This window comes from Onychomys torridus, chromosome 10, assembly GCF_903995425.1.
Source record: "Onychomys torridus chromosome 10, mOncTor1.1, whole genome shotgun sequence".
NCBI classification, from domain to species: domain Eukaryota; kingdom Metazoa; phylum Chordata; class Mammalia; order Rodentia; family Cricetidae; genus Onychomys; species Onychomys torridus.
In genome coordinates, this window is record NC_050452.1 from 9,989,995 (window position 1) to 10,009,828 (window position 19,834).

The 19,834-nt window shown below is 42.6% G+C and overlaps 1 protein-coding gene across 1 annotated transcript in view; it reads right to left on the bottom strand.

The window, feature by feature from the left end:
• Vps54 (VPS54 subunit of GARP complex) overlaps nt 1–13,726 on the bottom strand; it is a 91,373-nt gene extending 77,647 nt beyond the window's left edge. The window contains exon 1 of the mRNA XM_036201333.1: nt 13,007–13,726. The gene's annotated coding sequence lies outside the window, so the exon portion shown is untranslated. The remainder of the gene's footprint in view (nt 1–13,006) is intronic.
• Between the last annotated feature and the right edge of the window lie 6,108 nt (nt 13,727–19,834).

Genomic DNA, 19,834 nt, shown 5'->3' on the forward strand with positions numbered 1-19,834 from the left:
AAAAACCTATCAAAAAGTTTCAAAGTTTATGTGACAAAAGAATTTTATCATATACAGAAATTGGTATTCCCTAAAAGATGAGGAAACAGCCACAATGTATTATGAACATTACCTAGATAGCATGTAAGTTATTTCCTTCTACACTGTAGTAGTTACTGCCTAGAGAAACTACAGATAACACAAAGATCTTTAGAGTCAACTTGAAATTATCCATACAAGTGCCTATTATACATAAGCTAACAAAGGAAGTCCATTTTGCTTCTCTTACCTACTATTTTGAATCTACACAAACATCTTATTAGAGCAGCTACAACACAGCTATATACTGTTCATGTCAGCATGCAAACTAACGGGCTTCATTAAGGCATTTTCATCATCCTCCGTTCTCATGTGTCCTCCATTTCTATGGGGCAAATACACTGAACTTACTTGGTAGAATTGAATTAATTCCCTTTCTCCTAGTCATCACAAGTGATACCTTACTGTACAATCTAAACTGCCCATCCTGTCATTCTATGGACTTCTGCAGTCTCTCTGCTTCCAGTCTAAACTACTCTGTGTAGAGTTTTAGGATTTATCTAAGTTTTCACCCTATTATACTTCATCTCATAAACTTTTATAAATTATTACTCCCCAAACAAATCTCAAATTTCATTAAGCGGTACTCAAGACTTTTACAATTGAATATTAACTTGTCTTCCTTTTTTATTGTCTCATTCCTTATTTCCTGTGAATAAACTCTTGCAGAAAAGGGGGCCTAATTGTCCTTTAGGATGATATCTAGGATACTTTGTCTTGGAGAAGGCTGTGCCCTTCTAAAACACTTATACCATCTTCTCCCTTAAAAGGTCCAAGTTTCATTTCTAGATTACACAGCTAAAGAAAACAAACATATACATATTTGAAAATGTGAATAAAAATAATTTCAACATTGGCCTATAATCTCGGCAGCCAGGTGTCAAGTCTAAAAGAAATTCAGGACAAATGGCTATCTGTGAACTATCAGCATACTAAAGCCCACACTGGCCTCCAGGCCCCCTCAGTTGTGGTGGAGAGCTGTTCTGATTATGACCTTAAAGCAATGTCTTTATAGAGGCAGCAGGTAACTGCTACCCCTGCCTATGACCCTGAAGTACATGCCCCTGAGGCGTGGTTGCTCGGGGACCCTTAAGACCTGGGATGCACATACACAGCGCTCTCTTTGCTCCCTCATGGTTTGGATGCTGAGGTGGACCAGGCAGATCAGCATGGACCACAGCTCGATTTTTCAGGCTGTAGTGACTTTTATCTTCTAATCAATTCCTTTGCCTGTTATATAGACTCTGTGGATTTCTAGCAATACTCAGTATCACAAGTACCTGTTAAACATTTCACAGCCCATGCTGGCATCCTGGCTCTTCTCACCCTGCCCTAACCCTAAACTTCTCCAGCTCACCATCTTCCCTCCCGGCAGTTCCCTTATAACCCTGCTCTTTCTTTCATCTATGCTCGCTCTCTTGGCCCCTCCTTCTTTATAGTCATCTTCTCTTCCTCTCTCGCTCTCCCGTCTCTCCCCTCATGACCATGCTATCTGCTGGCAATGTTCAGTCTACTACTGTCTTTGCCTGCTCTGGACTCTCCGAGTTGCCTCTAGCTGTACTCACCCTCCTATCTACAATAAAAACCTTCCTCCCAAGCATAACTTAGAGTGGCCATGGTCTCGGTTTGACACCAGCGAGGCTAAGACAGGAGGATTGAAACGTCAAGGCCCACTTATGTTATTATGCTACCATACCTGGAGTGGGTCGCCATCCCAGCCTTGGCCTGGAAGTTCCAACCCCCATTGAGGCTTCGGTGATGGTCACACCCACAAGGCAGGGCTGAGAGAGGAAGCAGAAGACCCAGGATAGAGAGGAGGGCTCTCTTGGTTCCAGGACCCTGGACGCTGGAGGTAGACCGAGCAGAGTTCTCCAGAGAACACTGCCGGACTGCGCCATACCTTTGCCAGACCCTACAATCTACCCCTTCATTTGTAAGTTACCCCACAAAATAAACCTCCCTTTTAACTATGTGGAATGGCCTTAATAATTTCACCAATACATACCCAGTCCAAAAATAAAAAGTAAAAAAAAAAGGTGTAAGTGTTCTGGTTTACTTTCTATTGCTGTGATAAAGACTGTGACCAAGAGCAACTAGAGAGGAAAGGATTTATTTAGCTCATACATCTCAGCCACAGTCCATCACTGAGGGAACCTGAGGCAGGAAACTGGAACAGAGATCCTGGAGGACCGCTGCTTACTGGCTTGTTCCTATGGCTTGATCAGGCTGCTTTCCTATACAACCCGGGACCACAGTGGGCTGAGCCCTCCCGCACTAATCATTAACCAAGAAAATGATCCCCAGGCTTGCCTGCAGGTCAATCTGATAAAAGTATTTTATAAACTGAGGTTTCCTGTTCCCAGATGTTCTTAGCTTGTGTACAGTAGACAGAAAACTAGCCAGCACATGGGGACATGATTCAGTAGTACAGTACTTAATTGGCATGCATGGAGACCTTAGGTTCAATCTTTACTACTGTAAATATAATAATAATCTTGGTATTTTTAAAAGTAAAAAAGTTAAAACAAACTCTTAATTTAGAAGAAATGATTAATTAGCTATAGTATAACTAACCAATTAACAATATTATATTAATAATAAGACTACAGGGACCAGGAGCATAGCTCAGTCAGTAAAGTGCTGAAAAACCTACATTCTTAAAACCTACATTAAGAAAAGAGATGGGCATGGTAGTGTGCACTTGTAATCTCAGTACACAGTGATAAACTCGGAGAATCTTGGGCTCTCTAGCCAGTCAGCCTAGCTTACTTGGTGAATTCCAGACCAATGAGAGACACTACTACCTCAATTCTAAAAGGTTGGTGGTACCAGAGGAACAATACCCAAGGCTTCCACATGCATGCACGTACATACATACATACATTCATACATACATATGCTATGCATACATACATATTTACATGTGAACACACAAAGAAACAAAGCACATTGTTAAACTATCTGTTTTGCTAAATACTACTGTTAGTCATATGCCATAAGCAAATTTGGGAACTTCTCCTTCACATACACACACACACACACACACACACACACACACACACACACACACAAATGCAGGTTCACTGAATAATTTATTAGAATTCCTTTAGTCAAAACAAGATAAAATGACTCACTAATCCACTCAACCATTCAAGTAAATTTACTCCATCAGAAAGAGGCACTCAGTGAAGGATACCATTGTCAATTCTGATAACAAATGCCCTGGCTAGTTCTGTAGACCAGGATGGCCTCTGACTCCAGGTCCAGGGGATCCAACACCCTCATCCGGCCTCTGTGAGCACATGACACACACAAACAGCAGATGTGCACAAATATCCCCGTGTGTGTGTGTGTGTGTGTGTGTGTGTGTAAAAAATTTGCACATGCACGCATGCATGTGCATGAGCGTGTGTGCGCGCACGCGCGCACACACACACGCACACGCACACACACTCAGAAATAAACATTTTTAAAGGTGGAAGAAAAAGCAAGAAAAAAACTATCAGACCAAAACGCACCAGTAAAAAAAACCCTTGAGCTTGGCCATCAGGAAATCACAACTCATACCCGAAAGCACTGTCCAGTCAACAATGGAGTGAAAGTCAGACTGCCAAGACTGAGCTGGGACCAATGAAGACATGAAGGAACAAACAATGTTCAAAGTCAGGTGAATTACAGCGTTTGGGGAGCTGAAGAAAGACTAAAAGTTGAGGCCAGCCTGGGCTACAGAGCAAGACCCTGTCTGCAAAAGAAGATTCAGCTTCTATTTCAAAAGCCTCACTTGCGGTATCATAAAAAGACCCATCCAGCCAATTCTTTCATATAAGAAACCATTCTGTGACAATGCACAATGTACAGGAGACACAAGAGAGCGTGAACCGTGATTTTACTCTGCCTAGTGGGATAACAGATCTCTCCTGACAACTGTCCCATTTCTAAACATATCATCCAGCCCTTCATCCCTCTGATGCAAACTAGTACTTTGTGATCTTCACAGTACTTTTTCATGTTACAGGGGACTTATTTGTTTCCTGCCTTCCCCACTCACTATACTACAACAACTTACATTTGCCTCATTTACTGACCTGTACTACACCTAGCACTAAGACTAAGCAATTTATAGACTTCATGAACATTCACTAGATGAACAAATAAATGATTACTATGGAAAGTTAGGTAAGCCTACACATGCCATTAACAATGGCTCCCATGGATTCATATATATTCAAATATAATATTAAAACCTAAGTCCGTAATATCTTATATAATAGTACTTGACTTTCTAAAAGTTGATTCCAGCTATCTTTCCTGAAACAAAATACAATGCTTAAGAAAACTGGCCACACAGACTTAGACATTTATCATTTGCTAGCTGTATGACATCTGATAGCTTTCTCACCTCCAGACATTTCAGTGTCCTCATTTACAAAAGGAAGTAACACACAGGAATGTTGTAAGGTTTAAGTATCTTTTGTAAGCTCATGACACAATAATTGGAACATGGAAGACAATAAATAACCTCAACTACTACTGCTAATACTGTACACATCTAAGTTTTAAATAACAAGAAAAGATTGGCATTCATACTTCCCCATGCAAACATTTACACTTTAACAACATGGTTTCCATTTCTTTGTTTAGTTCCAGTCTTGAGACTGTAGGTGAGGGTGGGTATGGAGACAAGAAAGAGCAAAGCCAAGGAAGAAAAGCAGCCAATCACAGCAAAGAGTCTCACTGCCTGCCCATACAAAGAAGAGGGGGAGTGCTGGAAAGCAATGAGGAGCCTCGGAATGGGGAAGGAGAGAAAGAGCAAATCAACAGACCCAGGGGTTATGAGGCACTAGGCTTACGCCCCAACCTGAGATCAAGACAGGACTAGGCAACAAGCCAGCAAACTGACCTCCAAGAGGTAGTTGCTTCACATCCTACTCCTGTATCAAATGTTTTTATCCTGGGGAGTTAGGAAAGAGATCAGCTGAGACAAAAACTAGACTGCTTCACTTCCACATCTAGTTCTAAGGGTTTTCTGAAGTCTCACATCAAAAAGGAGGTAAGGTACGTATTATTAATGAATAAAACAAAGATGTCATGAAAGGAAGCAATCTAAAAACAGTAAAAATTGTTATCATCATCAGAATTTTACTAAACACTATATAGTTCATAACTGATTGCCTCCCTTCAGATTATTTTGCTGATCTTCAAAACAATCTCATAAATGCATTTATGATTTCCATTATATAGTAAAAGAAATAGGTTCAGAAGAAACTTGGTTTTAAAATATTTAGGTAAGTAATTATGACTATAGGATGTGAATTCAGACTTTCTGATCTAAATTCCATGCTTGGTTCTACATCACACTGTCGCTCCAGTTAAAAAATAAATTAATTTTACTCTAACAACCATTATTTATGTTTTCCCTTTGGGGCGGAGCTTTTTGAGACAGTCTCACTAAGTAGCCCAAGTTGACCATGAGCACTTTTAACATAAGCTGGCCTAGAACTTACAAACTGCCAGCCTCAGTCTCCCTAGCATCTAGAGCATGGGCATGGACCACCACACCTGGCTATGTCTACTCACATCTAATCTAGAAAGAACTCTAGAAGACTAGGACTGGACTCTTCCTTCAGGTTAATACAGTGCACACGTCCATCAGTGTGCACATGGACTGTATTCTTCTGAGCAAAGAGGCAATCCTCCACTCAAACCAGGAAAACAAGTTACGATGGGCAAACATCCTACTGCTTTCAACAATAGATGTGTCCTGAATGTGAAATAACTGACTTATACAATCATCTTTCATCACATGCCTATTTGTAATTTAAAAAGATTATAAAGTTGAGATCCCCACCCCCACTGAGCTAGACAGTGCTAACTATTTAAATACAATTTTAAATTTAAATTTAGGAAGAATTTAAGGGATGGAGGAAGAGCAGTAAGGATGAGTAAGGTCAATTCTCACTGCTTAAAAAAAAAAAGGCAAAAAGTAGCAAACCTGATTTCCACAAACTTAGAATTAACTGACACATATAAGAAAAGAATAAATAACTACACTTGCAATGTCTGTAGATGAACAGTCTTATTAAATAAGAAACAGAGCCAATTACAGAGTTAAAAGCCCTTAAAAGAGGTCAGAGCAATAGCTCAGAGCTAAAAACCCTTTCTTACCCTCACTGCTGCTGCTGTCCTTCCCCTCAGCAAAGGACCTCTTGGGCTTTTAACTCTGCACTTGGCTCTGTGTTTCTTATTTAATAAGACTGTTCATCTACAAATGTCCTACCAAACAGTTTGGCAGGAGTCAGGAGAGGTATTTTTCAACAGAAGCCCTCTGCCCACCTCTTCTCTCCATATTTTTTCTTTAATCTCACCTTTAGTTGGTTTCTTGAGGTTCACCTACAAAATTCTTAAAATATTTCATGTTCTAAGAAGTACTTCCCACATTTTTTAGAATTTCTAAGACTAATTTCTTATAAATGGCATAGGTGAAGTTTCTTTCATGGAATTGAGACACAAATAACAATACTCTACACTACCTAAAACTCACCAACAGGAAGAACCTGCTAACCCTATAGTACTTCCGATTCAACTGCTCATCACACGTACCACGTGGGATTTAATACTGAAGCTAATAGTTAACTATAATGACACGGCTCTCAAGAAACACTAGTGATCAGCTGGGTACTGTGCTGCACACCTGCAATGTCAGCACCAACCAGCCACAGACCCTTTCACCGACAGTGATCCAGGGCAATGGCAGCACAGGAGGTGGTGGGAGTCACCAGGCAATGTCTGATCTGACTGAGGCCCACTCCAGGAGAGGGAACCTATACCCCACACTGCTGGGTGACCAAGAACCAGGGACAAGCTAGCCCAGGACCTAGGGAAAACCAAACACTACTGTCCTAAAGAACGTAGCAATAAAATGACTCTAATGACATTCTGCTCTGCACATAGACCAGTGTCCTGCTCATCAGAGAAGCCTCCTTTTACAGCAGACGGGAACACATATGGAGACCCACAACAGACATTATACAGAGTAACAGACCTGGGAACACTCAGCCCTAAGTGAGGGAACCCTGTGAAAGAGGAACAGAAGCAGGTAAGAGGGATGGAGGACACCAGGAAAGCAAGGTCCTCCAAGTCACCATGGTCAGAGCTCCTATGAATCCAGAGACTGAGCAGCAGACACAGGCCCACACAGGCCCACACCAGTCTACGTTTGCCTGAGCGTGGAAAAGAGTGGGCTCTGCTTCTTGTGCCCTTTCTTGGGCTCTTTTCCTTCTGCTTATTTTGTTCAGTTCCAATGGTTTGGCTTTTGTTTTATTACAATATATTTTATTATTATCTCTTCGAAGCTTGGTTTTTTTTTGGGGGGGGGGGGTTGAGACATGGTTTCTCTGTGTAGCCCTGCTTGTCCTAGATCTCGCTCTGTAGACCAGGCTGGCTTTGAACTCGCAGAGATCCACCTGCCTCTGCCTCCCGAGTGCTGAGATTAAAGGTGTGTGCCACCACCACCCAGCAGAAGCTTGTTTTCTAATAAGAGACAGAAAGGGTGGATCAGCCGATCAGGATGAATCAGGCAGGAACTGGGAGGAGCAGAAGGAGGGAGAAACAGTCATCAGCATATATTATCTGAGGAAAAATATCTATTTTCAATAAAAGGGAAAAAATAACAAGAGATAATGATGGATAGAATAAATTATAAATAATTATACTGGAAATGAAAGTTGTCTTTTTCCATTTTCACGTTTGTTGTGCATGTGTTGACATATGTGTGTGACGGTACATTCATGTGTGTGAGAAAATAGAAGCCCAAGGTTGATGTCAGGAATCATCAGCCACTGCTCTTCCATCTTACTCGCTGAGGCAGGCAGGGCCTGTCAATCAAACCCAGAGGTCACTGATGTGGCAAGTCTCCCTAACCAGCTTGCTTTGGGGATCTCCTCTCTGTGCCTACCTGGCATCTACTCTTTAAGTGAGACCTGAGGATCTGAACGCTGATAAAATAAATGACAATTCATATGGCATCCTTTTCAGGAAAAATTATTATATAATTTATAATTTTAAAATTAAAATTAAGTAATATTCAAAATGAAAGTGATATCCTTTTTTTTCTATAGCACCCGTCAAAAACTCCTAACAGGGGCTGGAGAAATGGCTCAGAGATTAAGAGCACTGACTGCTCTTCCAGAGGTCCTGAGTTCAAGTCCCAGCAACCACATGGTGGCTCACAACCATCTGTAATGAGATCTGGCGCCCTCTTCTGTATACATAATAAATAAATAAATCTTTTAAAAAAAACAAAAAAAACCTCCTGAAAGTATTATAGTAGTTACCAAAGTAATTCATAGGCTTACTCTGTCTCTGGTGTGCAAATATTGAGGACAGTAAGGTCAAGTCAGATGAAGACTGACCATATTATAGGCTACTAGATTTAGAGAGCAGGTCTTTCTTTTTTTCCAGAGCCAAGGGAGTGCTGAAATGGAAGACAGGCTGCTAAGGAGGTGGGCCACAGGGCTGCCAATGAAGGGGAATCAAGAAGCAGCAGCTCAAGGAGACAGGCTTGATGAACAGAGTATGGATCTGGTACCTGAACGTTTTCTGGAGTGGAAGGATTGGACTTATGAAGAGACTGAAGGTCCTAGAATTGAATATGTGAGCAGTGAGTTCATCCTGAAAAGAATAGACATCTATACTCTATGTCAAGAACATAGGAGTTATGTATATATAGCAACTGGGCACATTTTTTATATGGAGAGGAAAAGGCGTCTCGGCAGCCTGAGAACTCTTTCTTAAGGTGCTCCTCACCACAGGGTTCATGGTGATTGAGCAGGGAAGATGAAGTGAGAAAGTGGTAGACAACTGAGAATATTTAAGTGTCCAGTCTATGTCAAATAATGCTACCAAGGAAATGCTGACATTCTTAGATGGCATGACTGTAATCCTGTAGACTAGTCTTATAATTGGGAGACGTATGTTTGAAAATAGGGGAAACATCTACACATTCGTGAAAAGAAATTTGTGGGAGTGTGGTTAACTGACCTATGGATTAAACAATCTTAAATAATACAAAGTAAAAGCCAAGGGGCTGGAGAGATGACTCAGTGGTCAAGTGCACTGGCTGCTCTTTCAGAGGACCCAGGCTCAATTCTCAGCACCCACTTGGCAGCTCACAACTGTTTAACTCTACTCCCAGAGTATCCAATGCCTTCTTCTGGTCTCTAAGGGGACCAGACACATGCATGGTACAAAACTGATAGACAAAACACTCATACACATAAATAAATTTGTAAAAAAGTAAAGTCAATGCCAGCTTACCGAGAACTGAAGGATAAAACCTGAATCAGACCAGTGGAGGAGAAAAGAGTGACAGGAAGCAGATCTAGAAATGGCGAACACTATGTGCAGAAGATTTGGAGGAAAGAGTCTACTGCCAGGTACCACAAATAATTCAAAATGTCTTAAAAAATTACATATTTGGGAATGGGGGGATTGTGAATGGGGAGTATGGTGAAGATAGGATCACTTTTGCTAAAGAAGATGGCATCATATATTTCTAATTTCAAAAACCTATGCAATAATAATCAACAATTGAAAACACAGTAGTTCAAATTTCCAGCAATATAAGGCTGACATTTTAAGGGGAAAGGGGTATTTTTCTTTTTTAAATGTATTTTATTTTATGTGTATGAGTGTCTGTATATATATATATATATATATATACCACATGTTTGCTTGGTGTCCAAGAAGGCTAGAAGAGGGCATCAGATCCCCTGGAACTGGAATTACAGACAGTTGTGGGTATTAGGAACTAAATTCAGGTCCTCTTAACTACAAAGTCATCTCTCCAGCCCCAAAAAGGGTATCTTTCTCCAGATTTTAAAACTGAACAGACTCAAGAATATCTACATATTTCAAATTCTTTCCTTTTGCTTTGTCCTCAACTGCTACCCTGCTAAAGAGAATTGCTAGATGATTTAAGCATTTCTCTAATCCACCTAACAATACCAACTGGACTACACAGCAATAGATCAAGCAAGCCCTCACCAGACTCATACTGAACACAGGCTTCCACAGTACTATTGACACTTTGATTCAGTAGTCAGAAAATGTGGGGTGGGGGGTGGGGGGTGACCTATGCATTATATAACACTTATTAACATCCTTCATTAGATGCTATTATGATGATCAAAATCATCTCCAGACACTTCCAAAAGTTCTGTGCAGAACAAAACCATGCCTGGAGAGCTATTGCTTTAGATGTTAGGACCCCAGAACTTTAAAAGGGAAGCCTCTAAACAGCCTTGTTAATTACAATGTTTTAAACTGTTTTTAAATTGTGGATCTTGAAAGACATTAACAATGTAAGATCTGATCCAACTTCTCACTGACTTGCCCCTCAGCTCACCAAATTCACTCTTAAGGTCACCAAACCATTCATGCTTTTTCCCTCCTTCTCCAAACCTTACAACAACACAACCCAATAGTCCATCAGCTATTTACAATATTCATTTTCATTCTGGAGCTCAGCTGCTTACTCCCTGACCCAAATTTTTTAAAAAAAGTAATGTAAATTGATTTTAAAATAACTTTTCAAAATAACAGATTTGATGTGCTTTAAAGCATTTTCAAAGTTTTTTACAACATGGGTTTCATCAGCACAGATAAGTTCTGTCAGCACTTGTCCCTAATGTTGGAGGAATGTCCAGTTCTTCCCCAGTTATGATAGCACGAGGTCAAATACACACACACAAGAACCTAAACAGCTCCAGTATCCATCCAGCTCATCCCTAACCCCATTTCATGACTTTATATACGCACATCACAGTTCCGGGTCAACTGGCCTACCCTTCAGATTTCTTCCTCTGGTCTCTGCTGTTGAGGCAAGCAGGAAGTAAGCCAACAGTGACCTTTAAGGTCTTCTCCAACTTGATATTCCAGTATGCAGTAGCAAAAATCTTTCTCCAACTTTTCACTGACCTCAGCTCACCAAATTAACTCTTAAGGTCACCAAAGTCATTCATGGAATTTTTTTTTTTTCCAAACCTTATACGGACACAACCCAATAAATAGTCTATCAGTTGCTTACAATATTCTTTTTTTATTCTGGAGATCAGCTGCTTACCTGACCTCAAATTTAAAAAATAATTAATATAAGTTGATTTTAAAATAATTTTTCAAAAAGCTATGACTTCACATCATTTATGTGAAAGACCCACATTAAGCAAATGTTGAGATAAAAAGTAGATTAGTAGCTGCCTGGAAGCAGGTGGAGATTAGATGAGAAAATGAGGAATAACTGTTAATAGGTATTAAAGAGTTAAGGAGAGGGTGTTCAAAAATAATAGGATCACACAGTAAATATACTCAACACTGTAAGGAAGGTGGCTTGTGCTTTGCTATCATTCACAAGGCCCTGGATCACAACTACAGCACCATTTAAAAAAAATAAGTAAAACCAAAATACCACTGGATTAAAATGGATGAGCTTTACAGTATGTTGTCAACTCCATAAAGCTGCTTTTAAAAGAGAAGAAGAAAAAGTTATAGCCAACTTTCCTGACAGGAAAGAAGTGTGACTGAGACTAGGTTCTGCAAACTGTCCTTTCATAGGTTATATAAGATCTGGTTGTAATAAAAATGCTTATTCATAAACAAAATTTAACTTTTCCAAAACATAAATATATGCAAATTTAATCCTGTTTTCCTGGTAAACTTTAGAGAATTTACCAGTTATAAATTTGAAAACATTTTATAACGCCAAAAGCTGTAGTAACAATACAAGAACAAATTATATGAGTATCAACAAAACACAGATAGTGTTTACAGTTTTACTGTGAACAGACTGCTATTTTGACAGCTCTAAGGTTGCCAGAACACAGTTTAAAACTAGCCAAATCACAATAAAATTGTAAACATCTAATGTCCTAAACGACAACTATCAGGTACACATGGATCAATTTTACCTAGTGATGATCAGTGTAAAGCATCAATAGCCACTTCTAGAAAACGGAACTCACTGTATAAACATCATCCCATCTGTTCCATCCTGCTGGGAAATCAAGGTGTCTTTCCAATTAGAACTCCCCATTTATAAAATTGAGTGGCCATCAAAATCCAGTTTAAGTTATCACATATGTCCCCAAATACTACAAATAATGTATCGTGACAGCGCCTACCCAGTGAACATTTATTGTTAAAGCTGTCCTGAGTTTAAGAAACCAGAAATGGAACCAATTAGAAAACAGAAACACTCCAATTTAATTCTTCGAAAGTAAAAACAGCCTCTAAAGACCAAAAAGTAAAGTTGGTTTAAAAAAAAAAAAAAAGGAATTTTTAAAAACACAACTCTTGATAGGCCAAAATTCTAAAAATACCACCCCTAAACTACACATGGACAGGCCAAGTGGCTAATTATTATGGTCAGGCAAAAGTTCCCAAACAACCCTCGGAGAACAAGGAGGGCCTGCCTGCCTTTGTATCCATGCAGACAGTATGGAAGAAGAACAAACAAACAAACTAAATTATTTAAACTGCAAAACACCGAGTTGTCCTGTGGGTTAGTATTCCCCAAAGGGTTCGGATTGTATTCCAGGAGGCTCCTCCGAAGGGGGCTGAGGGCCCGGCTGGGAGGAGAGGGAAAGTTGGAGCTCAGCGTCTTGGAGGAGTGGTGAAGTTGCCGATCGGGGATCCGGGAGAGGGGCGAGGGGTCCAGAGCGGCACCCGCGGGCGCCTGCAGCGGCTGGGGCACAGCCGCCGGCCGGAGCCGGGGAGTGCCGACAAGGAAGTGGTGGTGGCGGGGAGAATGGAAGCCCCGGCGCCCGCCGAAACTCGGCCGGCTCCGGGCCCGAGGAGCCGGAGGGGGTGGGTCCCGGCCCTCGGGGCACCGGGTCGGGAGAGGGTGGCCGCGGAGCGCGGGGCCGGCACCTACCTGCGGTCCCGGGCGGCAGCCCCAGACGAGGCCTAGTGCACCGCCGCCTCCATCCCTCCACGTCGCGCCGAGACTGCTGCTCCGCGGCCGCCGCCGCCCTGCGCGCCGGCCCGAGCCCGGTTCCCGCCTCCGCCCCGCGCCTGCTGGCCGGCGGGCCCGGGAGCACAGGGCCGCCCTCTCGAGCCCAGCGCCGCTCGGGGGCAGAGCGGCCGCGGCGGGCCCCTCACGTCTCGCCCGGGTGTCCTGTCAGCCAGCAGTTTCCCCCGGGTCCGCAGCGCCGCCTCCGCCGCTGCTGCCGCCGCCTCTCCCACATCCCCGGCCTCCAGGGGAGCCGCCGCCGCCGCCGCCGCCGCGCCGCGACCACCGCCCCCGGCGCCTCAGCTCCCCGCGCCGCGGCCTGCCTCACGCCACCGGCCCGGCGCGGCAGGGTCCTCGGAGAGCGCGCCGCAGGCCGCCGCCAGGCCGCCGCAGCCCCCAGCCCACAATCCACCGCGGCTCCGCCGGGGCGGGAGAGCGGCGGCCGGACCGGGAGGGAGGAGGGAGGGAGGGAAGGAGGGGGCCCGCCGCGGCCGCCGAGCAGCCGGCCTTCCCCGACCCGGGACTACCCCGCGTGGCTGCCCCGCGCCTCCTCGGTCGTCTCTCCGAACTGCGCTGCTGCTCACGCCGCGCCCCCGGCCCAGGCTGTCCGGAGGAGCCGAGCGTTGCCTCCTCCTTCCCGGGCGGGCGGGCGGGAGCGGACCCCTGCCCCCCCCCCCCACCAACCGACTCCCAGCCGCCCACACCTATTAAAGCACAAGCTCCCGCCTCTCCTTCCCCCTCAGCCCCTCACAGTAAACAAACACGGTTCCCTTTCCAAAAGCAATGCCTCTCAGAGGTTAAAGGCCAACGCCAAATAACTCACTGGCCTCCAATTCGTGAGGCCTTTTGAGGCTAACCCTCCTCACCCCCAATTTCAGACCGTCAATCACCTGTCACATTTCCCAGGCGCTTAAATCAGCTGTCCCTGGCCTTTCAAAGACTGGAGAACTTGGGTGTGTATGCTTATTATTAAAATCTGTTTGTGATTCCTAACAGCACCTCAGTATTGCTGAGTTCAGAGAGGATTGCTATCTTAAACTAGTAAAAATACAGTCTGCAAAATAGGGGCTGTCTTAGATTACGATATATAAATTAATATATATGTAAATATATTATATTATCTTTTTTTTTAAGTCCCCAATCACCTTTGGTGGAGTTAGGAGACTTGGGACTCAAAGACACCACGGTTTGGAAAAAAGAAAGAAAGAAAAGAATTAATTACTTGAGGGTTTGTCTTAATTTTATGAAGATCTCATTCCATTTTGAAACTATTTTTTGCCTACAGATAAAATTGCACACATTTCAACAGTCTATTTTACAAAGCAAAAGTGAAAATGTAACTCAGTAGTTCACTGGAAAAAGAAACTGATGCAAATTTCAGTAAGTCACTTTGAAAACCGCTAACAGTAAACTATACGGTAGTTTACTCACCAAAAAGGTATGACTCAGGGACAGAAAGGACACAGGAAAAGGGAAACACACCCAAAAAGAGTGGCAAGAAAATTCCTAGGAATAAAATTCAGCTTTCTACAATGGAGCCAGGCCCAGTGGAGCACCCCTGTAATCCCAGCAGTTTGGAGTAGAGTCAGGAGGATCAGGAGTTCAAGGCCATCCTCAGCCCACATAGGGCGCTCAAATCCTGTCTGGGCAATGTGAGACTCTATCTCAAAAACAAAACAAAACAAACAAACAAAAAAAAACCAACTCTACAATATTATAATGAAGAGGGTGAGAAAACACCCAACAGACAATAAATAGGTGTTCTTAGTTCTCCATTGCTGTGATAAAACACCGTGACCAAAAGCAACTTGGAGAGAAAAGGTTTGGTTCATCTTACAGCTCCCAGGTCACAGTCTGTCACTGAGGGAAGTCAGAGCAAAGAGTCCAGAACTGAAGCAGAGAGGAAGGAAGAGTGTTGCTGAGTGGCTTAGTCCCCACGGCCTGCTGGCTAGGCTTGCTCTTTATACACCAGGACCATCTGCAGCGCATGGGTCGTTAGTGGAGAAAGCGTCCCACAGGCTTGCCTTCAGACAATGTGATGAAGGCAGTCTCTCAGTTAAGCTTCTTTGTTCCCAGAGGACTCCAGTTTGAGTCATGGTCACAAAACACAGCACACTGTATTTAACCACAAAGTTTTCTTTAAAGTCCTCTTAAATCCTCGATCTCTTATAAACCAGATGAGTTTACACTGAAGCAGAGTGTAATGATTACGGGGTTGAGCTGAAGAAATCCCGGCAGGAAGGTGGTCAAATGTACTCGATCTGGGTTAAAATGAGTGACGTTCAGGGGTTTGTCGCACAGCACAGAGCCAAAGTTAACAATGCATATTTCAAAACTTCTAAGAGTAGATTTTAAATATTTAAAAAAATTTAAAAAAATCAGTTGAAGAAATAGATTTGTTAGAGTGACTAATCACACCCTCCGAGTTGTTCCAGTTTGCACCTTGGGTGTTCCCCAACCCTGGAACAAGACAAACCGGTTTGCCCATACTGTTGATAACTTGCCGCGAGAAGTTTTGTGTTTGGTTCTTTTCCAGAGCCAAGAAAACGTTTATTTATTTATTTTTTATCTTGTCACAGGACAATTAGTAAGCTGAGCTATATACAGAAAGGCAAATGTTGACGACCACTTAGCAAAACAAAAACAAATTGGGCAAGTAATCTGTTTAACAGGAAAGTTCAAAATAAAAGGTTTGGTTGTTATCACTTGAAAGATTTTAGCATCAGAAAGAAATGCTAAACTATAGATAGGTGTAGATACACTATTGGTGCTCATTGTCCAAGATCAAGACCACAGAAAATGAGGAAAGGCTGGTAGAAGATGCTGCCCTGCTTAGCTACAGTGTTGCTGTCTACTTGACTTTTTTTTTTTTTTTTTTTTTTTTTTTTTTTTGCTATGCTTGTTAATGACTAAAAGGAACAGAAACCATGTTTGAGACAAGGTATCACAATGTCCTCCTGGCTGATCTAGAACTTGCAATGTAGACCAGACTGGCCTGGAACTCACAGATTATCCTCCAGCCTCTACCTCCAAATGCTGAGACTGAAGGCTCGGGGCCCTTGCTCCCAGCTAAATAAATCTTTAAAAGGGCTGGGGTGGGGGTTGGGGGAGGGAGCAGGGAGGCTGGAAAAATGGCCAACAGTGTTTGCTATTCTTGCAAAGGAAGGGAGTTCATTTCCTAGTACCCAGGTACGATGGTTCGAACTGTCAGAAAAGCCCACATAAGATAATCTAATACTCTCTTCTGGCCTTCTTAGGTATCTGCACACTCACATACTCAGTGAATCGTGTGTAATCCCAGCACTTGGAGACCAAGACAGGAGACCCTGTCTCAAAAGGAGGAGGAGGAGGAGGAGGAGGAGGAGGAGGAGGAGGAGGAGGAGGAGGAGGAGGAGGAGGAGGAGGAGAAACAGAGACAGAGCAATAAAGTGAAAGAAAGAAAAGAGAGAGGGAGAAAGGAAAGAAGGAATGAAGGAAGGAAGGAAGGAAGCAAGCAAGCAAGCAAGCAAGCAACAAAGAATCATTAAAGATGAGGCTGAGCATCAGGTATAAAACTCCTGGGTATTTACCCAAAGGACTCTTAAGTCAACGTACCACGGAGATATCTGCACACCCACACTGCACCATTCCCAATAGCTTGGAAATGGTACCAGCCTGTATGAGCATCAGCAGGTGAACAGATAAAGGAACTATGGTACATATACATAATGGAAATTTATTCATCTCTAAAGAAAAAAGATACCATGACAGTTGCAGGAAATTGTTACGTAAAGGAAGATAAGCCAGGCTCAAAAAAATAAATACTATGTGTTTTTCTCATATGTGAAACCAAAATTGAAAATTGTATTTATATACAGGTGTGTGTGAGTATGTATGGTGATCATGAAAGAGAAGAGGAAGAACCCTAACAGGGTGTAGGGAGTAATGGGATATATGTGCATGGAAGCAGAAAGAGCACTGTTGTGGGGGAGGGAACCAAAGTGGGGATCAGTGGCCATCAGGAAAGGTAGTGGGAGCAGAGAACAAATGAGACCTAGGTATGATGACACACATGTACAGAAATGCCATAATGAAACCCATTACATTGTCAGCTAATCTTTAAAATTAAGTTTTAAAAAAGCATGTTCAGGGTGGGGGCAAAGATAAAGCTGGGTGTGATGGCACGTTCCTGGAATCTCAATACTCCGCAGGTTGAGGTGGGAGTATCTGGAGTTTGAGGCTAACCTGGGCCAGAGAGCAAGTTCCAGGCCAGCCTGAGCTACACAGCTACCCTGTCCCATTAAGCTCAGTGTTGGAATGTTTACCTCCTGTGAGCAAGGCTCTGTGTTGCTCCCCAGCTCTGAAAATAATATGGTGGTCATGTGAGATCACCAAGCTAGAGGTAAAGACCTCTGCAGTCAAGCCTGACCAAGTTCAATCCCTTGGGCCCACAAGTTGTGCTCTCTCACACACACAAATGCTCACAAATAAATAAACTAATAAAAAATTAAGATAAAAATGACAGTCATCAGGATCAAATATTCTCATTTAAAGGGAAAAAAACCAGTAAATTTTCTAATGCCATAACACTATAAAAGGCATGCGCTTGCTATATGTTCAGTGCACAGTTTCTGTGTGAAGCAGTATTAACAATGTAAGTCTTCTTGCAATGAATGTGTGTGATATGCATGTGTGAATGCATGCATGTTCACAAATGTATGTGCCTGTGTGCATGCACCTATGTGCACACACATACATGGAGAAGTTTGCAGTGGCCCAGTGTCTTCCTTGATGGTCGTCCACTTTACTTACTGAGGTTTCTCAGTTGAAGCCACAGCTCTTCCGGCCAGTCCACTTCCTCTGGGGGACCTGCCTCCCCGTGTGCTGTGAGCTCAGGCGGCAACCACACTGCTCAGCTTTTATGCCGTTCTGGGAATCCAGACTCCAGGCCTCACACCTGAGCCATCACCCCAGCTTAACGCTACCATGTTTAAGGGTTCCCTTGACAGAAACTACACATTCATGTGTCGATATGTACACAGAGGGACGGTAGGCATCAGGACAGGGTGCAAATAGAAAAAAGCATTTTACAATTTAATAAAAGAGGGACATCAGCCCGTCTTCTTATGACAATGGTACCTTGAGTCTATCATATGGAAACTCATCCAAGTTCTCCAAGATGCTTCTCAGCTAAATGTGTATAATCATGGTTTTGGTGCAGGTAAATCACCTTTGGGGAGTGAACTCCCACAGGTTCTTGAACTGAAAATGTTCTGGTAGTTGGTTTACCCAGCATCTGGGTTTTTGATATAGCAACCCAAATTCTTTTATCCATTTCATCTTGAATTGTTTTATCCATTCCATTTAAACTATTGTGAAATGTTAGTGCTTTAAAATTCATAGTTTATGGGGTTGGGGATTTAGCTCAGTGATAGAGCGCTTGCCTAGCAAGCACAAGGCCCTGTGTTCAGTCCTCAGCTGGGGGTGGGGGGATTCATAGTTTATGCCCAGTGATGGTGGCACATGCCTTTAATCCCAGCACTCATGAGGCAGAGGGAGGTGGATCTGTAAATTTGAGACCAGCCTATAGAGTGAGTTCCAGGACAGCCAGGGCAACACAGAGAAACCCTGTCTCAAAAAAACAAAAACAAAAAAACCCAACAACATATACATACATATAATATAATATAAACTAAATATATATATATATATGTAATATAAAATATAAAACTAAAAAATATGTCTTATGATAGTGTGGTGGTTTGAAAGGAAATGGTCCTGAAAGGGAGTGGCACTATTAGGAGGTGTGGCCTTGGTGGAGGAAGTGTGTCACTGTGTGGGCGGGCTTTGAGGTCTTTTTTGCTCAAGCTTCCCTCAGTGTGACAGTTAGTCAACTTCCTATTGCCTGCAAGATGTAGGTGTAGGTGGAGTTTTCTATCTGGACCACCTATCATTCTGTCCTGCCAGCTGCTCCCTAAATAACTACACAGAGACTTAATATTACTTATAAATGCTCAGCCATGAGCTTAGGCTCATTTTTAGCTAGCTCTCATAACTTATATTAACCCATTTCTATTAATCAATGTGCTGTCCCAGGTTAATTTATTTCATCTAAATACTTCCCATCCTGCTCGATCTGCCTTTCATGGTGTCTCCTCCTGACTCCCTGAGACTCAACCCCTCTTCTTCCCAGCATTCTCTCTGCCCCAAAAATCCTGCCTATCAATTGGCCAATAAGGTTTTGTTTTTTGTTTTTTTTTATTTACAATGAGATATTTGTAACATCTTCCCAGTGTAAAAAGGATTGTTCCACAGCATGCAGGACTCTCTCAGCTCCAGCACACCACAACATCTGCCTGCATATTGCCATGATCCCCATCATGAAGATAATGGACTGAACCTCTGAAACTATAAGTGAGCCACATCAATAAAATATTTTCTTTGTAAGAGTTGACATGGTCACGGTGTCTCTTCACAGCAAAAAAAAAAAACAAAAACAAAAACAAAAAAAAACAAAACACCCAAGCGAAGACAGACATTAAGACTCTTATCTGAAACTAGGCTTTGGTAAACCTTCATGTGCAATATAAAATTTCTCTTCAGTGCTAGAGATTGAATCTTGTAATATTGACTTGATAACTATACTCAGTAACCACAGTTTTCAAGACACCAGAGCCTTCTCCCTCTATATCAGTTGCTTGATTTTTGTGGAACAATTATTTAATTCTGTTAAATTCCCCTGTTCTCTTTCTCCTTGGCTCTGATAGTCCA